Source organism: Triticum urartu, chromosome 6A, assembly GCF_056163025.1.
Source record: "Triticum urartu cultivar PI428250 chromosome 6A, HENAU_Tu73, whole genome shotgun sequence".
Lineage (NCBI taxonomy): Eukaryota > Viridiplantae > Streptophyta > Magnoliopsida > Poales > Poaceae > Triticum > Triticum urartu.
Genome location: NC_141878.1, coordinates 165,590,633 through 165,611,743, shown reverse-complemented (window position 1 = coordinate 165,611,743; position 21,111 = coordinate 165,590,633).

The following is a 21,111-nucleotide window of genomic DNA, read 5'->3' as shown; positions in this document are numbered from 1 at the left end:
GCGAAAGCACACCCGTGCCTCTCGCAGAAGCAAAACCGTGACTCTCGCGAAAGGAAAAAAATAGAAAATGCATTTTTTTTCATTTCCGAGAGGCACGGCCGTGACTCTCTCGAAAGAAAAACCGTGCCTCTCGCGGAAGCAAAACCGTGACTCTCGAAAAAAACACGTTTTTTCGCGCAAATTTTTTTTTGAAATTTTTTTATTGAAAGGCTAAGTAAGACCGGTGGAAAACCAAAACATCGAAAAAAATCAGGAAAAACCGTTTAAAAGCCAAAAACTCACGCGAAAAAATAAAAAAACAAATCCGAAGGGAATGCCCAGAGCGCGACACGTGGCAAATGGCTAGGAGCGCGCCAAGTGGCGCTGATCATTGCGAGGCTCCAGAAGGAGCGCTCGTTAACTAGTTGCTCTCTCGCGTCGTACAGGAGCTCGCTCCCTGCAACTCTAGGCGCCCGGAGCACATCAAGAGAAAGGCGCATCGCGTGCGATCGCTCGCATGGCAGTTGGGCCGGCCCATGGAGTGGGGGCGCGTGGGCGCTGCATAGGCGCTGAGGAGGAGGAGGTCTCAGTAGTTATTGGGTCGCTGACAAATGGACACCTGTCTCGACCTCGCACCCGTAGGTGGAGTCGGGGCAGGGGGGTCCCTGCTGCTCGAACTCGACTGTAGCAGAGGCGGCGGCCATGGAGGCCAATGGTGGAGCAGAAGGGCTCTCTGGACCATCTGAGTGAAGCATTGGAGAGCTGGGAGGGAGAAAAAAGTGGTGTGAGGTGTTTGAGAGGCCGGGCATGGCTATTTATAGGCTGAGGGGGTGAGGGGATGAGGACGGCCTCCGTGGCACTCCGGTCGGGACCTGGGGTTACCCCTGCTCGCTTTGGCCGTCTAGGGCGTAGGTCGGCGTAGGCTACATTCATTCATCGCGGAGCTGTAGGGGCGCAGACATTGACCGCAAATGGACGCGTGGAGCAGGGGGGTCAGGTGCGTCACGGGCGCACAGCGCCGATGATGGCAGAGAAGTTTTGGAGGTTTCCGGTGACTTGAGCTGGCCGTCTTGACCATATAGAAGGAGGTGGGGGACAAGGCTAGCTTCTGGACACGTCGAGGGGGCTCAGGACCGCGTGCTGTTTAGGGGGCGAGCTTAGGTTGGTGCCAGAGCACGCGATTGGCATGCTCTCAGTGTGGTCACCACTGGCATTGGCCATGTTAGTGGGTTTTTTCCATGATCAGGATGTCTTAGGTGTATGAGGGAGTCCTGGATTAGGGGGTGTCCGGACAGCCGGACTATGACCTTTGGCCGGACTGTTGGACTATGAAGATACAAGATTGAAGACTTCGTCCCGTGTCGGATGGGACTTTCCTTGGTGTGGAAGGCAAGCTTTGCAATACGGATATGTAGATCACCTCCCATTGTAACCGACTCTGTGTAACTCTAGCCCCCTCCGGTGTCTATATAAACCAGAGGGTTTAGTCCGTAGGACAACAACAATCATACCATAGGCTAGCTTCTAGGGTTTAGCCTCTCTGATCTCGTGGTAGATCTACTCTTGTACTACCCATATTATCAATATTAATCAAGCAAGAGTAGGGTTTTACCTCCATCGAGAGGGCCCGAACCTGGGTAAAAACATTGTGTCCCTTGTCTCCTCTTACCATCCGCCTAGACGCACAGTTCGGGACCCCCTATCCGAGATCCGCCGGTTTTGACACCAACATTGGTGCTTTCATTGAGAGTTCCTCTGCGTCATCATCTTTAGGCCCGATGGCTCCTCCGATCATCAACAGCGATGCAGTCCAGGGTGAGACTTTTCTCCCCGGACAGATCTTCGTGTTCGGCATCTTTGCACTGCGGGCTAATTCGCTTAGCCATCTGGAGCAGATTGAAAGCTACGCCCCTAGCCATCAAGTCAGGTTTGGAAGTTTGAACTACACGGCCGACATCCGCGGAGACTTGATCTTTGACGGATTCGAGCCACGGACGAGCGCGTCGCACTGTCACGATGGGCATGATTTAGCTCTGCCGCCGAACAGTGTCCTGGAGACCGCACCTGCATCCCGCTCCGACCTTTAATTTGGAGCCAACTGCGCCATCCGAGGGCGGGTGGTTAGACCCAGCCGCGGAGGCCGCAGCCTCAACGGCGATCGAGCCAAAAACCAGCCTTACTCTTCACGAGGTGCGTGACTCCACATTGTCGGACTCTTCTCTGGACTTTGAACCCTCCGCGCCCCTGCCAATCGAATCCGATTGGGCGCCGATCATGGGGTTCACCGCCGCGGATATCTTTCAGCACTCGCCCTTTGGTGACATTCTGAATTCACTAAGGTCTCTCTCTTTGTCAGGAGAGTCCTGGACGGATTATGACCGGCAGGATTGGGATGCGGACGACGAAGAAATTCGACGCCCACCCACCATCCACTTCATAGCCACTGTCGATGATTTGACTCACATGCTCGACTTCAACTCCGAGGACATCGACGGTATGGACGACGATGTAGGAGACGAACAGGAACCAGCACCTATAGGGCACTCGAAAGCCACCTCGTCATATGACATATATATGGTGAACACACCCAAAGAAGGCAATGGCGACAGAACAGCGGGGGTTGACCCCTCCAAGAAGCAACCTAAGCGCCGGCGTCAGCGGCGCCGCTCTAAGTGCCGCCAAAGCAAAAATAGTGATACTGGCACAGGAGATAATAACACCCCGGATAGTGCCGAAGACAACTCCCTCCAGCAAGATTCAGCGCAGGAGGATGGAGAAGCCAGCCCCCCTGAGAGAGCGGCAGATAGAGAGGAAGAGGATGATAATTACATGCCTCCCTCCGAAGACGAGGCAAGCATCAACGACGACGAATTTGTCGTGCCTGAGGATCCCGTCGAGCAAGAGCGCTTCAAGCGCAGGCTTATGGCCATGGCGAGTAGCCTTAAGAAAAAAACAGCACCAGCTTAGAGCTGATCAAGACTTGCTAGCCGATAGATGGACTGAAGTCCTTGCGGCCGAGGAATACGAACTCGAACACCCCTCCAAGAGCTACCCAAAGTGTAGGTCGCTACCCCGATTAGAGGAGGAAGCATCTAAACCTACATCTCCAGTGCATGACGTGGCTGACCGGCCACCTCGTGGCCACGACAGAGAGGCCTCTCGGCCCACAACTCAAGTCGCACCCCGGCGTCACTCAAAAAATACCAAGGCACAGGGAAATGCGCTAGACCTGCGAGATATGTTGGAGGACAAAGCAAGTCAAACAAGATCGATCTACGGATCGCGTGGGCGCCCCACGACACGAGACGATAACCGTCACGCCGGATACAGCAAAAGCAATTCCGGCCGGGCCGAACACAGCAGACAAAACTCATTTGAGCTACGTCGTGATATAGCCCAGTACAGAAGTGTCGCACACCCGCTATGCTTCACAGATGAAGTAATGGATCATCAGATCCCAGAGGGTTTCAAACCCGTAAATATCGAATCATACGATGGCATGACAGATCCTGCTGTATGGATTGAGGACTATCTCCTTCATATCCACATGGCCCGTGGCGATGATCTACACGCCATCAAATACCTCCCACTCAAGCTTAAAGGACCAGCTCAACATTGGCTTAACAGCTTGCCAGCAGAATCCATTGGTTGTTGGGAAGACCTGGAAGCCACATTCCTCGACAATTTCTAGGGCACCTATGTGCGACCGCCAGACGCCGATGACCTGAGCCACATAATTCAGTATCCAGAGGAATCGGCCAGACAATTCTGGACACGGTTCCTAACAAAGAAAAATCAAATCGTCCACTGTCCGGACGCAGAGGCCCTAGCGGCTTTCAAGCATAACATCCGTGACGAGTGGCTTGCCAGACACCTTGGACAGGAAAAGCCGAAATCTATGGCAGCCCTCACGACACTCATGACCCACTTTTGCGCAGGAGAAGATAGCTAGCTGGCTCGCAGCAATAAAATGTCAAAGAACCCTGGTAATTCGGATACCAAGGACAGCAATGGCAGGTCGCGTCGCAGCAAGCACAAGTGCCGCATTAACAGCGACAATGCTGAGGATACAGCAGTTAATGCCGGATTCAGAGGCTCCAAGCCCGGTCAGCGGAAAAAGCCATTCAAAAGAAGCACTCCGGGCATGTCCAGTTTGGACCGTATACTCGATCGCTCGTGTCAGATACATGGCACCCGCGAAAAGTCAGCCAATCACACCAACAGGGATTGTTGGGTGTTCAAGCAGGCCGGCAAGTTAAATGCCGAAAACAGAGACAAGGGGATACATAGCGATGACGAGGAGGAGCCCCGGCCGCCGAACAATAGAGGACAGAAGGGTTTCCCCCCACAAGTGCGGACGGTGAACATGATATACGCAACCCACATCCCCGAGAGGGAGCGGAAGCGTGCGTTAAGGGACATATACGCGTTGGAGCGAGTCGCCCCAAAGTTCAACCCGTGGTCCTCCTGCCCGATCACTTTCGATCAAAGGGACCACCCCACTAGTATCCGCCATGGCGGATTTGCCGCATTGGTTCTAGACCCAATCATTGACGGATTTCACCTCACTCGAGTCCTTATGGACGGCGGTAGCAGCCTGAACCTGCTTTATCAGGACACAGTGCAGAAAATGGGCATAGATCCCTCAAGGATTAAACCCACAAAAATGACCTTTAAGGGCGTCATACCAGGTGTAGAGGCCAACTGCACAGGCTCAGTTACACTTGAAGTGGTCTTCGGATCCCCGGATAATTTCCGAAGCGAGGAGTTAATCTTCGACATAGTCCCGTTCTACAGTGGCTATCACGCACTGCTCGGGCAAACCGCATTTGCAAAGTTCAATGCGGTGCCACACTACGCATACCTCAAGCTCAATATGCCAGGACCTCGGGGAGTCATCACAGTCAATGGAAACATTGAACGCTCTCTCCGAACAGAGGAGCACACGGCGGCCCTCGCCGCGGAAGTACAAAGCAGCCTTTCAAGGCAATTCTCCAGTCCGGCGATAAAACGTCCGGACACCGTCAAGCACGCCCGGAGTAACCTACAAAAAGACCGTCTGGCACGTTCCGAGCAAGCGTAACAATGCGGCCCCAACCCCAGCCCTTGTGAAACGGCAAAATTCATGCTACGCGTACATAATTATGCTCTGAAAATACCATGGGCACAAGGGGAGGGGCACGACCACGGCACACACAAAACACGGCTCAACCGCACTAGGGGCTTCCGATTTTGTCATTTTTTCTCACTTTCAGGACTTCGATCTCCGGAAGACCTGCTTGGCAGTACAATTGCCGAACATACGATACAACAACCATGGAGGCAGAAAGCTACGTCACACTGTGGAACTCCCAGGTGGTCTCTCTAACGAGCAAAATACCTGTCTTAAATACTATCCCGCACCTCGCCCCTGGAGGGGACATGTCAGATAGTCCCATCTCCTGCTTATCGCACTATTTGTATCGTTCTGCTTTTAATGCACCTTTTTCGAATAAACAATGCTTAGCTTCAGCTTATTATTACATTCTCTATTCATTCCTTTTTATGTATATATGTTCAGTCATGACATCTAGCACCCGTACACTTTGCTACGGCCAATACGCCAGGGGCTCAAGCACCCCATAATACGACGTGAGAAGTCCGAACACTTTCACAAGTGCGGCCCTCCGAACTTATATCATTATATGCATCAGCTCCGAATCATGTCTTTGGTCAATAGTTGGGTTTGCCCGGCTCCCATGTTTTGGTACCTTATGTTCCGCTATATCGGCTAAGGTAGCACTGGGAGAACTACTGCGATTGTGCCCCGGTTCAACTGGGCTAAGCACCTCAGTAGAGAAAGCTAAAAATGACTGTCATGATAGGGCGAGAGCTGGTCGCTGTTCGAGAGGTTTCGAGTCCCTAAAGACTTATGCCGCTTAGAGCGAGGAGTCAGCTTTGTCCGGCCTAGGCGTGCATAGCGCCCTGAACTCGGTCTTCCGAACACTAGGGGCTTCGCCGAAATTTAAAATTATAGAATTCTCTGGCTAAGTGAGAGTGATAACGCATTATAGTCCGATTGCCTTGTTCGTTGTGCTGAGCACCTCCCTCGAAGGACCCAAGAATGGGAAAAAGAGTGCTCAGCTTTATCCCGAACACCCCAGCACTCGTGGCACGGGGGTAGAAGCCGACGACTCGCCATCTCTCAAATTTCATAAACGGCCGCATAGAAGGTAATATTTTAAATTCTAACCAGCGTTGCATAGCGCATATGAACAAGTTTTCAGCGTACAGGATAACACGAGCGAGTTTACTCAAATATTACATCCTTGGAACATTCATCCGCCACAAGGCGGGCACCCTTCAGGACGCCCTCATAATACATCTCGGGGTGGCGATGCTCCTTGCCCTGCGGTGGCCCGTCCTTCACTAGCTTCTCAGCATCCATCTTTCCCCAGTGTACTTTAGCACAGGCGCCCTCGATGCAGATGGAGCGCTTGATGACTTCAAGCCATGGACAGGCATCCGCCAGCCGCCTCACCAGCCCGAAGTAGCTCCCAGGCATGGCCTCTCCAGGCCACAGCCGGACTATGAGAGCCTTCATGGCCTGTTCGGCCACCTTATGGAGCTCGACTAGTTGCTTCAGCTGGTCGCTCAAGGGCACCGGGTGTCCAGTCTCAGCATACTGAGACCAGAACACCTTCTCCGTCGAGCTCCCTTCCTTGGCCCGGTAGTAGGCGGCGGCATCTGACACACTACGGGGCAAATCTGCGAATGCTCCTGGAGAGCTCCGGACTCGGCTAAGTAACAAGTAATTCACTTTCACGTGCTTGCTTTGCATAAAGAATGCCTTACCCGCCGCTATCTTCTTCATCGCCTCAATTTCCTGGAGGGCTTTTTGGGCTTCGACCTTGGCAGGCTTGGCGCTTTCGAGGGCCACGGCGAGCTTGGACTCTCGAGTCTTCGAGTCCAGCAACAAAGTCTCATGCTTCTTCACGAGAGCATGGAGCTCTTGCTGCACCTTGCCAACCCGTGCCTCATGTTTCTCCCACTCGGTGCGCTCCGTGGTCGCCTTCTTTTCGGCCTTGGAAAGCGCTTGCTTCAGGGTCGCCACCTCGGTCGTGGCCTCGAGCACACCAATAATGATCCTGTAATTTCTTGCAACTGCATCTTTTTTTATATATACACACACACACGGACAAGGCATTACGTACCTTGGTTCTCCTCGAGCTGCTTCTTCGCAAGGCCGAGCTCTTGCTCGGACCGCTCGAGGTTCTGCTTCAGCACGTCAACCTCCGCAGTCAGTGCGGCAGAGGCCAGCAGCGAAGCCTGCATACGCATATCAACATAATTATGTTAGACTCCTGCGAATATTATTAGATCCACTATTCGGCTTTTCTTCGTGAACACCAAACAGAGCATCAGGGGCTACTGTCTATGCGATAATATTTTCATATATTCTTTACATACCTCAAAGCCTGTTAAAAGGCTGGCACAGGCTTCAGTCAGCCCGCTTTTGGCGGACTGAACTTTCTGGATCACCGCACTCATAATAGTACAGTGCTCCTCGTCGATGGAGTCGCCTTTAAGCACCTCCCGCAAGTTATCCGGTGCATCCGGTTGGACGGAGGTCACCGGCGCGGTAGACTTGCCCTTCTTAGTAGGGGGCCGCCTGCCGGAGTCCGGAACCACTGAAGGTTCCGGTGCGGTGTCCGGCCCAAGGCCGGACTTGGAGCCCTTGGGAGCCTTGCTCCCCTTGCGCCTAGAGTCCGGGATGTCTCCTTGAGGCGCCCCTAGGCCTACCTCCCCTCGGTTGGGAACCCCCTGAGACAATACCTTGGCATTATCTGTAGGATGAGGGGAGGAGGCGGCCGGAAGTGAAATGCTGTTCACATCCGACGAACCCATGGAACCGCTCGACGACACGTCGAGCCGGGCTCGGGGCGGACTGCATAATTATATTTGGTGTCAGGAGAAGCTGTGCAATAAAGGAATGCTATGAGTCACTCTGGTGTCCGAATACTTACGACTTCGCCAGGGGCTTGGCCCTGGGCGGCCACTCCTCTTCGCTGTCGGCGACATTGGTGGAGTAGTCCGGAGGAAGGGTTCTTCCCTTCTTGGACCCTTCGGCCTCCCCAATTGGGGCGGCCTTCCTTTTCTTTTCTCCCCCTGCTGGGGAAGAAACCTCTCTTTCCTCCTCCTCGTCTTCATGGGAGGAGTGCGCCTCGGAGTCATCGGACGATGAGTCTGACACCACCGGGCGCCGGGAACTCTTTTGGGTTCCCGTGGCCTTCTTCTTGGCCTTCTTCTCCGGCACCATGTAGGGTGCCGGAACCAGCAGCTCCACCAAGCGGGAGTCTGCTGGGCCTTCGGGCAAAGGAGCCAGACACTCAATCTGTCCGGCCGTCTCCTACCAGTACTGTCAAAGGTATGGGAGCTTAGATCCCGCATAGGGTCAAACTATGAAAAACAAGTATCCTGTAAGAGGTAAAACAGCTTACCGCACTGGCTTGGTGCTTCGCGCAGAATCCGCGATCCTCGGAGCCCTTGAATAGCACCTTCCAGGCATCTTCGTGTGTTGTGTCGAAGAGCCTGTTCAGAGTTTGGTGCTGGGCCGGGTCGAACTCCCACAAGTTGAAAGCTCGTCGTTGACACGGGAGGATCCGGCGGATGAGCATGACCTGGACTACGTTGACGAGTTTGAGCTTCTTGCTCACCATGTTTTGGATACATGTTTGAAGTCCGGTCAGCTCTCCCGAACTATCCCAGGACATGCCCTTCTCTTGCTAGGAGATGAGCCACGTGGGGATGCCAGATCGGAACTCGGGGGCCGCTACCCATTCAGGGTCACGCGGCTCGGTGATGTAGAACCACCCCGATTGCCACCCCTTTATGGTCTCCACGAAGGAGCCCTCGAGCCATGTGACGTTGGGCATCTTGCCCACCATGGCACCTCCGCACTCCACCTGGCGGCCGCTCACTACCTTCGGCTTGACATTGAAAGTCTTCAGCCATAAGCCGAAGTGGGGTTTGATGCGGAGGAAGGCCTCGCACACGACGATAAACGCCAAGATGTTGAGGATGAAGTTCGGGGTCAGATCGTGGAAATCCAGGCCGTAGTAGAACATGAGCCCCCGGACGAATGGGTGGAGAGGGAATCCCAGTCCGCGGAGGAAATGGGTAAGGAACACTACCCTCTCGTGGGGCCTGGGGGTGGGGATGAGCTGCACCTCATCTGGGAGCCGGTGTGCGATGTCGTCGGGCAGGTATCCGGCTCTCTTCAGCTTCTTGATGTGTCCCTCCGTGACGGAGGAGACCATCCACCTGCCTCCCGCTCCCGACATTGTTGGAGAAGGTTGAGGTGGGAAATGCGGACTTGGGCGCTGGAGCTCGAGTGTGCGAAAATGGATGAGCAAAGGAGGAAGAAGGCATGGCTGAAAGGGTGAATCCTTATCCCCTTATATGGGCGGACGAAACTATGCGTCCCCACTAGCCTGGTAAAACTCGCTTATCCCCCAAGCGCCGTAATCAATGGCACGGTTGGGTTACCCACGCCCGTATTGATGAGAATCCCGTGATAAGGGGACACGATCTCTGCTTCGACAAGACGTGCCAAAGAAACCGCCTCGCAAAGCGCACTGAGGTGGGACAGCAACGATTCAAAAGAAGGCTTGGCTGTGGTGTGATGTCACGCTACAGAATACGTCAGCAGATTAGATTTGTGAAAATACTCTCTCTCTCTCTACGATGGTATGTGGAACTTGTTTTGCAGAGCCAGACATGATCCTCGTGTTCAAAATCTTCTATGAAGTATTCGGAGGAGGAACCCGCCTTGCAATGCCGAAGACAATCTGCGCGCCGGACTCGTCGTCATTGAAGCCTGGTTCAGGGGCTACTGAGGGAGTCCTGGATTAGGGGGTGTCCGGACAGCCGGACTATGACCTTTGGCCGGAGTGTTGGACTATGAAGATACAAGATTGAAGACTTCGTCCCGTGTCCGGATGGGACTTTCCTTGGCGTGGAAGGCAAGCTTGGCAATACGGTTATGTAGATCTCCTCCCATTGTAACCGACTCTGTGTAACCCTAGCCCCCTTCGGTGTCTATATAAACCGGAGGGTTTAGTCCGTTGGACAACAACAATCATACCATAGGCTAGCTTCTAGGGTTTAGCCTCTCTGATCTCGTGGTAGATCTACTCTTGTACTACCCATATCATCAATATTAATCAAGCAGGAGTAGGGTTTTACCTCCATCGAGAGGGCCCGAACCTGGGTAAAAATATCGTGTCCCTTGTCTCCTGTTACCATCCTCCTAGACGCACAGTTCGGGACCCCCTACCCGAGATCCGCCGGTTTTGACACCGACAGTGTAGATCAAGGTTAGTAGAGTGTGTAGGTGCACTGGGTTAAGTCTGTTTTGACTTGAATTCAAGTGTAATATCCAAACTATGTTTCTACCACAAGGTGTTTGATCTATACCAAATGCAATGACGAGATGAAACAAGCACAAATTGGTTGTGGTGTGTTTTGGTATGATGTTGAGGGTGTGTAAAAAGTTTTAGGCTAAATGAGTGGGTCTAGGTGGCACTTCTTGTAGAACATGAAATTCTGTAGAAAAACTTTATGGAGACGTTGTGGTCAAATGGCTAGGCCATTTGGTCTGAATTTGGGTGGATGCTAGTCTTATATGAGTGTGCATATGCATGTAAATTTTGGTGGCAACTAGATGATCCTAAATGGTACTTATTGTACAACTTGACAGTATGTACAGAAACTTGGGGAGCTTGTTGTGCTTGAGTGGTGTGGCTAATGAGGCTAAATTTTGGTGTGGTGGGGTCTTATATGATGGAGAATATGCATTCAAATTTTGAAATCAATTGGCTGACAGAAAAATGCACTTCATGTAGGACTATGCGCGCTCCCTAGTCCATTTCTTTGGAAATTCCCTATGGTCAAATGGTGTGATGGAATTGGATCGAACTTTTGGGCGGCAGTGGTATTTTGTAATTTTTAAGCATCATGAGAAATTTGGACTCAAGTATGTGGATCGAAAATATACTTCCTTCACAACATGGCTTGGTGGATGCAAACTTTGGTAAAATTTTGGAGGGATCTATGGGTGTTGTATCATGATCAAAGTTGGTGGATAGGCATGCTATGAGTGGATGTTGATGTATGCAAGGAAAATACTAGTAGCTGGGACGCGCCCTGGGCATGTCTCTTGAGGCGGAACTGTGTGCACTAATCATGTTGTCGTACTTTTTAGCGTCTCTGTATGACATCACACATAGTTTAGTAAAAATACTTGACAAACATATATAAATCTTCTCCTCTTGTAGCATATCAAATTGTAGGAGAATACTTATAAGACATATAAGCAGGTACCTGAAGCAATGAATACAATTAAGAATACTCTCAACAAGGCTCTCGGAATAACTATAACCCCGCTATTCTATAAAAAAAAGCATAGATGAACTAAAACATTCAAACACATGTGTATGCATGTAAAATTTAAATTAAATCTTCATTAGTAGCATCCCATGGTTGCCAACCCTTTAGCTATAGTCATTTCTCCCTCAACAGGTTCCCCAAAATTGGACTATTCTTTGTCCCTGAAACAAAATCCGAATGCACCAACGAACTGAGCTAGGGAAAAGAAATGAAGAATTTGTAACATGAAAAGCCGGTCATCAATTTGCACCTCTGATCGTTGCCTTGTACCTATGCTTAAATTGTTGTTGACCTACCTGCACACGGACCACCCAATAATAAACTTCAAGACTGAGGTAGCTAATCTGAAATTATGAAAAAGCTATACCCTATGACCTGATGGCGTGTCTTTCAGAAAAATTGACAATATAACTATACAATACAATACGATCGGATAGTCTTAAGTTGTACCAAGAACAAACAGATCAAGATGCAAAAAAGGAGTACATAGAAAAGAGTCGCTAGGAGAGTGACCAATATACAGATATCTAAGAATGAGAATCTCAGATGAATAATCCCAAAGTGACCACATCATAAATACGCCAACATGTGAATCATAAATACAATGTTTCAAATTATTTGATGATATTTGTCAAATGCATTTTTGATTTTTAGTTGTGGTCCCGTTCAATGACTCTGAATTTTACGCATTATTATGACGACCTTGTATGGAATATATGCAAAATAGATTTGCAAGGAAGATACCTCATTCATACAATTGCTCATGAAAGAACAGGTAGAAAATCATATAACAGGAGAGCTTACATCTTTTTCGAAGCCCTAGTTGTTGTTGGCTTTGATCTCCTGAACCCTCTTCCACAAACAGTCCAGCTTAGCTCTCAGCTTCTTGATCTCCTCACAGTAGTTTATCTCCCCCCTGAAATAAACCGGGAATACTACTTAGGTTCCATCTACTCTAAACGTCCACCTCCCAAATCGTCCTCGTCCTTGATGGTGTAGGTCAGCCGCTCGTACCGCAAAAAAATCCATGAGGATGTCGATCCGGCCCTTGTGATCGTCCTGAAAAAGGGGGCAATGGATATTAATTATTCCAGTGACCGGCATGTAGGCTTGTGAGAGGAGGTGGTGCTTGAATCGTTGAGAAATCAATCACTTAAATATTAGTTGGTAAGTTCAATGGGTATTAAATGATTCCCTTTCTAGATATGCTTGTTGAATAAAAGCAAAATCAGAAGCTTTTCCATGGCAAAAGCATGCATATGGCTAGCTAGCTAGCTAGAGAGGTTATAGGAAGAGGAAAAGAAATTAATAACATTGATCGATCCCGTGACAGTTGAACAATGTTCTTCAGTTCGTTGTTAAGCAGCAAGCACAAACGCCAGATTTGACTGGGGGACAATCATTACCTGGGTTTCAAAGTTAATAAATGGTAGGAGTCAAACAATACATGGTGTCACCCTTCCTCCTTGTTTGATTCATCACTTCCGACTTAAAAAGGAAACAAATTAACATAATTTTATATGAGGTAAACTGAAAAAATGTTAAAACTTGTGCAAGCATGGAAGATGAAATCAGATGGAGATTGTGTTGACCAGGAGCTTAGGCCCGTTGAACCGACCGTGATGATGCCAAATGTAAAGAGGGGCATAGCCGCATCTGGCCTGCTTATGTAGACTGCCACAACAAACCTCATCATAGGAGTCTAAAAGATGAGGAGGTCAAGCAGAAACACCCAGCCGTGATAGTGCCAATAAGTTTGCGTCTGCTCAACTCCCATGGCTACTACATATTAGTTACATAAATCAGAAAGAAAGGTAATTGATACATTCTATTAGTAATGTGTCAACTGAGACCGTATTGGTGATTGCTTTAATTGATGGTTCATTTAATAGCCTGCCTAATCTGATTAATAAAGTTTGCACCTAAATTATGCAAGGAAATGGAAAATATGTATATGTTAAACCTGCCGGTGCATGGTCAGGTGGAAGGGGGGCCTTCATCCTGTTGGTTGGAGCTTTTGGATGCATGAATCCAGAGAAGCCATGGCAATGGAGCCAGCGACTACTTTGATGCTGCAACATGAATTCAAGTTCAACATTAAGTTTCTTCGTCTATCTATTATTAGGAAAAGACAGGCATTATGTACTCTGTACTTTATATATGGACAGTAAGCTTTTATGTTTTGGAACGACAATGTACCATAGATGCATGGAAACTATCTGTACTTTCAATCGGTTAGTGCAAACTAAAGAATTTGCAAACATAATGTCAGGGAGTCCTGTATATTTATGGCAGGTGTATGTTTGAGACAGTATTCTTATTCAATGCAAGGACTTCCCCGGTTCCCCCTAATTACAGAAACAGTGTAAATGTGAATCTCAAGTGCTAATTTTTCATGCAAAAAACAACAAGAATAATCTACTTATCTAGTACGATAGCGCAAACTTCAGGTATATTGAGGTCCATTTGATAGTATTAACCACTACAGATATATTGACAAGAGAATGAACAATAAGAGAAATTGACAAGAGAAAATTATCCTGATCTTAGCAAAGCTAATACTGATATCTTAAGTTAATTCTCCCCATGAAACAAAATCGGAGTCATCTTTCTTCCTTCTTTCCTTGCCTGGTTAGGTGGAGACATGAGGAGAATGGAGTGGATTGACTTCAGAAATCAACATTGTTGGCCGACTTTCGATAGGTTGCCACATCACATCATTCACACTGACGATTTATACGTGGTTTATACTACCACAGCGGTGCTGAGAAATTCAGCCGTCATTTCAAAAAAATATCACCCTGAATTCATTTGGCTGACTCTCTACACTGAATTTATATGCCTATCACAAATTCACAAACCAATGAACTGTTCACAAAGTGCCCATTCAGTCCTAGAATGTATATGCCTATCACAAATTGTAACACCGCAAGACCGATGCGCCAGGTGCCTTCCAGTTATTCGCCGTCGTTGCCATGTCATTTGCTTGCATATTGCACTTTGTCATGTCATCATATGCATTTCATCTGCATGTTTTTTCAAAACTTGCATCCAATCATGTTCATCATTTTCTCCGTTGTCTGTTTCGAAATCCGACACTCTCGCACGCGCCTGTAGCACCTCCCAGATCTTGTTTCGTGACCGGGAGAAAAACGTTCTCGGAACAGGCCGAGAGTTGACGAGTGGTCTTGGTACATCACCGGTAGACCGCCTGTAAAATTTCGTTCCATTTGGAGGTCGTTCGATACCCCGACGGTTAATCGCGTTAACCGCTGTAGGATCGAAAGTATGTCTAGAGGGGGGGTGATTAGACTACTTGACCAAATAAAAATCTAGCCTTTTCCCAATTTTAGTTCTTGGCAGATTTTAGCTATCTTAGCACAAGTCAAGCAATCTCCACACAATTCAAGCAAGCATGCAAAAGAGTATATGAGCAGCGGAAAGTAAAGCATGCAACTTGCAAGAATGTAAAGGGAAGGGTTTGGAGGATTCAAACACAATTGGAGACACGGATGTTTTTGTCGTGGTTCCGATAGGTGGTGCTATCGTACATCCACGTTGATGGAGACTTCAACCCACGGAGGGTAACGGTTGCACGAGTCCACGGAGGGCTCCACCCACGAAGGGTCCACGAAAAAGCAACCTTGTCTATTCCATCACGGCCGTCGCCCACGAAGGACTTGCCTCACTAGTGGTAGATCTTCACGAAGTAGGCGATCTCCCTGCCCTTGCAAACTCCTTAGTTCAACTCCACAATCTTGTCGGAGGCTCCCAAGTGACACCTAGCCAATCTAGGAGACACCACTCTCCAAGAAGTAACAAATGGTGTGTTGATGATGAACTCCTTGCTCTTGTGCTTCAAATGATAGTCTCCCCAACACTCAACTCTCTCTCACAGGATTTGGATTTTGTGGAAAGAAGATATGAGTGGAAAGCAACTTGGGAAAGGCTAGAGATCAAGATTCATATGGTAGGAATGGAATATCTTGACCTCAACACAAGTGTAGGTGGTTCTCTCTCAGAAAATGTGTATTGGAAGTGTAGGTATGTTTTGATGGCTCTCTCCTCGAATGAAGAGTGGGTGGAGGCGTATATATAGCCTCCACACAAAATCTAACCATTACACACAATTTGCCAAACTCGGTGGGATCGAATGGTTAAACTCGGTCGGATCGATTCAGCAAACCTAGTGACCGTTAGGATTTTCGGTGGGACTGAGATGCAACTCGGTAGGACCGATATGGTTAGGGTTAGGGCATAACGTAATCTCGATGTGACCGATTACACAAACTCGGTGGGACCGATTTTGGTAATAAGCTAACCAGAGAGTTGGTCGGGTAAACTCGGTGGGACCGATTCGCTCATCTCGGTGAGACCGAAATGTTACAAAAGGGAAACAGAGAGTTTACATTGCAATCTCGATGGGACCGATCGCTCATCTCGGTAAGACCGAAACGTTACGAAGGGAAACGGAGAGATTACAATCCCATCTCAGTGAGACCGAGATCCCTATCGGTGAGACCGATTTTCCTAGGGTTTGGGGCAGTGGCTATGACATTTGAAACTCGGTGGCGCCGGATAGAAAGAATCGGTGGGGCCGAGTTTGACTTTTGGTTTAGGTCATAGGTGGATGTGGGAAGGTAGTTGAGGGTTTTGGATCGGTGGATAAGCACTTAAGAGCAAGAAACTCATTAAGCAACACCTCATCCCTCCTTGATAGTATTGGCTTTTCCTATAGACTCAATGTGATCTTGGGTCACTAAAATATAAAATGTAGAGTCTTGAGATTCAAGCTTGAGCCAAACTTTTTGTCCTTAGAATTTTGAGGGATCCACTTTCCTCATCCATGCCATGCCATTCATTGAGCTTTTACTGAAATATTAATCTTGGAATAATGTTAGCTCAATGAGCTATATGTTGTTAGGAATTACCAAAACCACCCAGGGATAGTTGCACTTTCAATCTCCCCCTTTTTGGTAATTGATGACAACATATAGATCAAAGCTTCGACAAATGATAATAAGAGTGAAAGATATTGTCGCTTTGAGAAGTATGTGAAAAGCAAGAGCTCCCCCTAAATTTGTGCATATCTTAAGATTTGCTTTGGACTACAAATGCACAATGAGTTAGGATCATGGGTTACTCTTCCATGTCACATGCATCTTGATGGAGCGCTCAAAATGATAAGAATTAAATACATGCACTCATCACCAAGCAAAGTGAATGATCAAATAGGGATAAAATGATAGTATCATCCAACAAGCATTAATGTAGCATATGATCAAACACACATGATCATCCAAGTATCACAAACAAGCATAAAGTATCTCAATCAAGCAAATAAAGTTCAACCACCAAAGCAAGAGAGAATAAAAAGCAACGCTCTCTCTCAAAGGCTATGATCTATACATTTTTCTCCCCATTTGGCAACAAGTTACCAAAAAGTTCATAGAAAATGCATAGAACTAAAACGTCTCTCAAGCTTGATCTTCAGGTGGTGGAGTCCGGAGAACGCCAAGGACGAAGGCTTCTGTTGATGTACATGGAGCTGCTAGGGTAGGTGCTGGAGCTGGTTGCGCTGGAGCTGTAGATGGTGCAGATGAAGTGACTCTGGTGTCTGTTACTGGCTCTGCAGATGATCTCTGAGCTCGAGGCACTCTGGCAAATGCATCAGTGGTTGTTCCGCCCTTCCTCTCCTGCATGTCATCCTGTAGCTGCTCCACAACTGACTGAATCTCAGTTACTTTGACATCTAAATCATAGAATTTTTGTTCCATGATTCTTTCCAGGCTCTCCTAGTTTTGAATTAGGGTGGCCAACCCCTTCTCAATCCTCAGAGTTGATGTTATCGAATAACCAAGATAGTCCTTCTTGCTTTTCAAAAAGTACTCAGATGCCTCCTCTTGAGTTGGTATCTTGGCAGCCTTCTCTTTCTTTGCTTTCTCCTTCTTCTCTTGAGCTTGTACTGGTGATGGTTCATTCTCATTCATCACAACTTGATTGTCCTCGAAGTCTGGGTAGATAGGCAAGTGTTCCTTATCCAACAAGTATGTGCCTGTGCCCATCTTTGAGTTTATCAACTCCTGGATCTGTGGGGCATATCCACAACTTATTTTTTGGTCAGCTGCAGTCCTCTTGATAGTCTCAACTATAAGGCTCATGACCTTGAACTTCTATGGCACATCAAATATATGTAGCAACTTAATTGCATGGCCTCTGATCATTCTGTGATCACCAGACTTGGGCAAGAGAGTGTGACTAAGGATCCAATTGATTGTAGGAAGCCCTAACAGCAAGTGTTTTACTGACCCAAACTGGTGAGTCTCAAGATCATCTTCAGGAATCTCCTTGTACATGTTTTCCATAGAGTTGTGATCCATCTTTTTCTTGGCATAGACATCCAAGTCATCTTCTTCTTCCTTAGGAGCATTGATCAGATTTGCCCATTCCTCAATAGTTGAGTGGTACCTTGTACCTTCAGACATCCATGCTATCCTGCCATCTGGATAGAAGTGTGCTGTGGAGTAAAATTGCATTATGAGCTCCTCATTCCACTTTGTGAGCTTCTACCCAAGAAAGTCTGCAACTCCACAAGCACTGAAGCTGTCAAACACACCAGGATAGTGTTCCTCATTTTCCTTGATATACTTCCAGTCGACCCACCTCATTTCACACACTATAGGCTTCTTGTCCAACAACACTGTCTCATAGAAGTCCTGCTGTTCCATTTTGTGGAACCTGTAATCAACAGCAGTTCTTCTCCGGCTAGCATATGGATCTGACACTCTCCATAGCCTCAACCCTGAGTCTCTTCTGAGCTTCATGTTCTCAGCCACAGGATGAGCATCATTGTGGTCTGGAATCTTGGGCTTCAACTTTCTCAGAACATGCTCTTCATCTTCTTCTTCTTCTACAGCAGCTGTCTCAGGCACTGGGGCCTTGTTCTTCTCCTCTGCAGGGATGTTTCTGGTGCTCCTCTTGGGTTTTGGCTTTGGAGCTGGAGCAGCAGACTTAGCAGCAGCTTTTGGGCTTAGATGATGCAGCCCCTGTCCTAATAGCATCACCCATGAGTTTCTGGGCCTTAGGTGCTGGTGCAGCAACCTCTTCTTCTTCCTCCTCTTCAGAATCTCTCCTCATAGAGGGTTTGCCAAGAACTCTGGTAGTAGTGGTTCTGACTCTCCTTTTCTTTTTATCTTGGCCAACAGCTTCCTCTTCTGTCTCAATGGTAAACTTTATGGTTTCTCCAGTCGCAACCTTCCTAGGTTTGGAAGTGGGAACTCTCCTTGCAGGTGCCTTCTTCTGCATACCTGGCTTTGTGGCTGAAGCTGAGCCATATTCCTTTTTTAGCACTTTCTTCTTTGATGTGGCATCATCTTCCTCTGCCACATAATCTTCATCCTCAGATTCTGAAGTTCTTTTCTTGCTTGCTCTAGTGGCAGCCTTTGGCAAATTGCTTGGGGTGCTTCCGCTACCCTCATCTGAGCTGCTAGAGGGACTAGTGCCCTCACTCATGTGCACCTGCTCCTCTAACTTGTTCTGGCTGTCACTCTGGTCAGACATGTTGCAAACACTAACTGCAGACCCTGTGAATAGATTGTAGATGAGATAGAGTGGATGAGCATCACAAAATACAGAGGTTTTTGCAAAAGAATGAGTCAAAAACTTAGTTTTAGTTTTCCACAAAAAGCATTTTGGATCAACCGATTTGTAAACTCGGTGATACCGAAGTAGTTTTTGGAACCTAAACTAGTGAACTCGGTCAGACCGAGTCACAGTTCGGTGGCACTGAGACTTCTAGGGTTTCACAAAGTCCTGAACTCGGTCACACCGATTTGCAATTCTCGGTCAGACCGAGAACCACATGTGCAATGGCGTTGGCCGAATCGGTGGAACCGAGTTCTGCAACCCGGTGGGTCCGATATGGTTTCAGCGGAAACTTAACCCTAAATTTTCGATTCAACTCTAATCTACGGAGTGTTTTGACTGGATAGAAGCGTTTCAATCGTGGTAAGAATCATAATGAACACAATGTGCTAGGAATCAGACGGGGATAGCACTGTGATCAAGTCCATAACCTAGTTTGGCGATGAACTCGCTACGGCGGCAACGGCGGGGAAGAATTCCGTTGACGGCGGCGGAGACCATCGACAGGAGGCGGCTGGTGACAAGGAGGACGATCCGGAGACCCAGGAGGCAGAGCGAGCTATGCGTGGGTGAAGGGGTTTCGGAAAAATTTCCAAAATTTTGCCCGTGAGTATATATAGCCCGACCCTGTCGGTGTAACCGAGTGGAACAACTCGGTGGCACCGAGATGCATAACTATTGACAGTTACAGCAACTCGGTGTGACCGAAAAGTTCAAATCGGTTGCACCGAGATTGAAAACCTAGATCGACTTAGTGATCTCGGTATGACCGAAATGGAGGAATCGGTCAGACCGAAACGCACAAAGAAGTTTTGGAAGTTTAAGTCTATGACGAATCGGGGACTCCGAGTGCTCCTCACACAGAGTGGTTCGAATCTGACTTGATCAAATTTTGTGATGTAGCATGAATAGAGTTTGAGACGAGAAAAGCATAGATAGCTAGAGAAGGTTCTTAGGCATTCTTGTCCATTCACTTGGCCAAAGAAAAAGAAACCAATCAATCAAAACAACAAGTGTACGTCCTCGAATGAGTGAAATATGCAACCAACATGCTCACACAATAAAATGACAAATGAAATATGTGGCAAAGCATGCACAACCAATTTTAGCATCTATCAAACAATTTGCGATGACTAGGTCATCTATATATGAGTATATTGACTTAGGAGTCAAATGAGAACATTTGATCATAGGTCATACTGATCGTTTAAGCACAAGTGGGGTTACCACTTTTACATAAAGCATTGTTGTGTTCACACCATTAGAGTTGGTTTAGCTCAATTCTTAGAGTAAAGCTCCCCCTAGATGTGAGACCCCCCCTAAGAGGGATGAACTAACCTTGGGTTTTGTCGATGATGACTTCATGTAGATGTTGAAGATGTGGATGCTCAATGTTGATGTAGATCATTTGGAGCTATCCATTGGAGTGAGTTGCACTTTGAATACCTACACGGGTTAGTCCCACAAGGAACAAACAAGGATATCCATAGACATAGAGTGATATGCACACAAGATGATGTGTATGAAAGCTTTTAGGTTACCTTGTCCCTTGTCTTACCAACAAGAGGGTTTGTGACTCCTTGAACTAGTGCAAGATGTGGAAGTTGATTGCACTTGTTCTTGCCAAGATGATAAGAGTGAAGTATGTTGGCGGAGTCACCCTCAAGAACACTCTAGTTCTTCTTCTTCGGGATCCACACCATCTTGATGGGAATCCTCGGAGTTGTAGTTGTACTTGATGAAGTGGAACTTGATGTAGTCTTGGGAACCCACTTGACCAAGGCCTTAGGAGCTTCTTCAAATGCATCAATTTCCTCTTGAAGCTTGTCCTTGCCTTTTTGCTTGTGGTCCTGTGGTGGAAGATCATCTTGAGCTTGTGTCCCTTTGAAACAAGTAGGTTCATACTTCTCTTGTTGAGGAACAAACTTCGTCTTGGGGTATTGATCTTCTTCCCACTCAACTCCATTGGCATTGAACTTTCGTTCAAAACCAACACCTTGATTCTTCCGGTGCCTTCCTTGCTTGCGTACAATTTCCTCAAATTGCTTACTTCCAGCA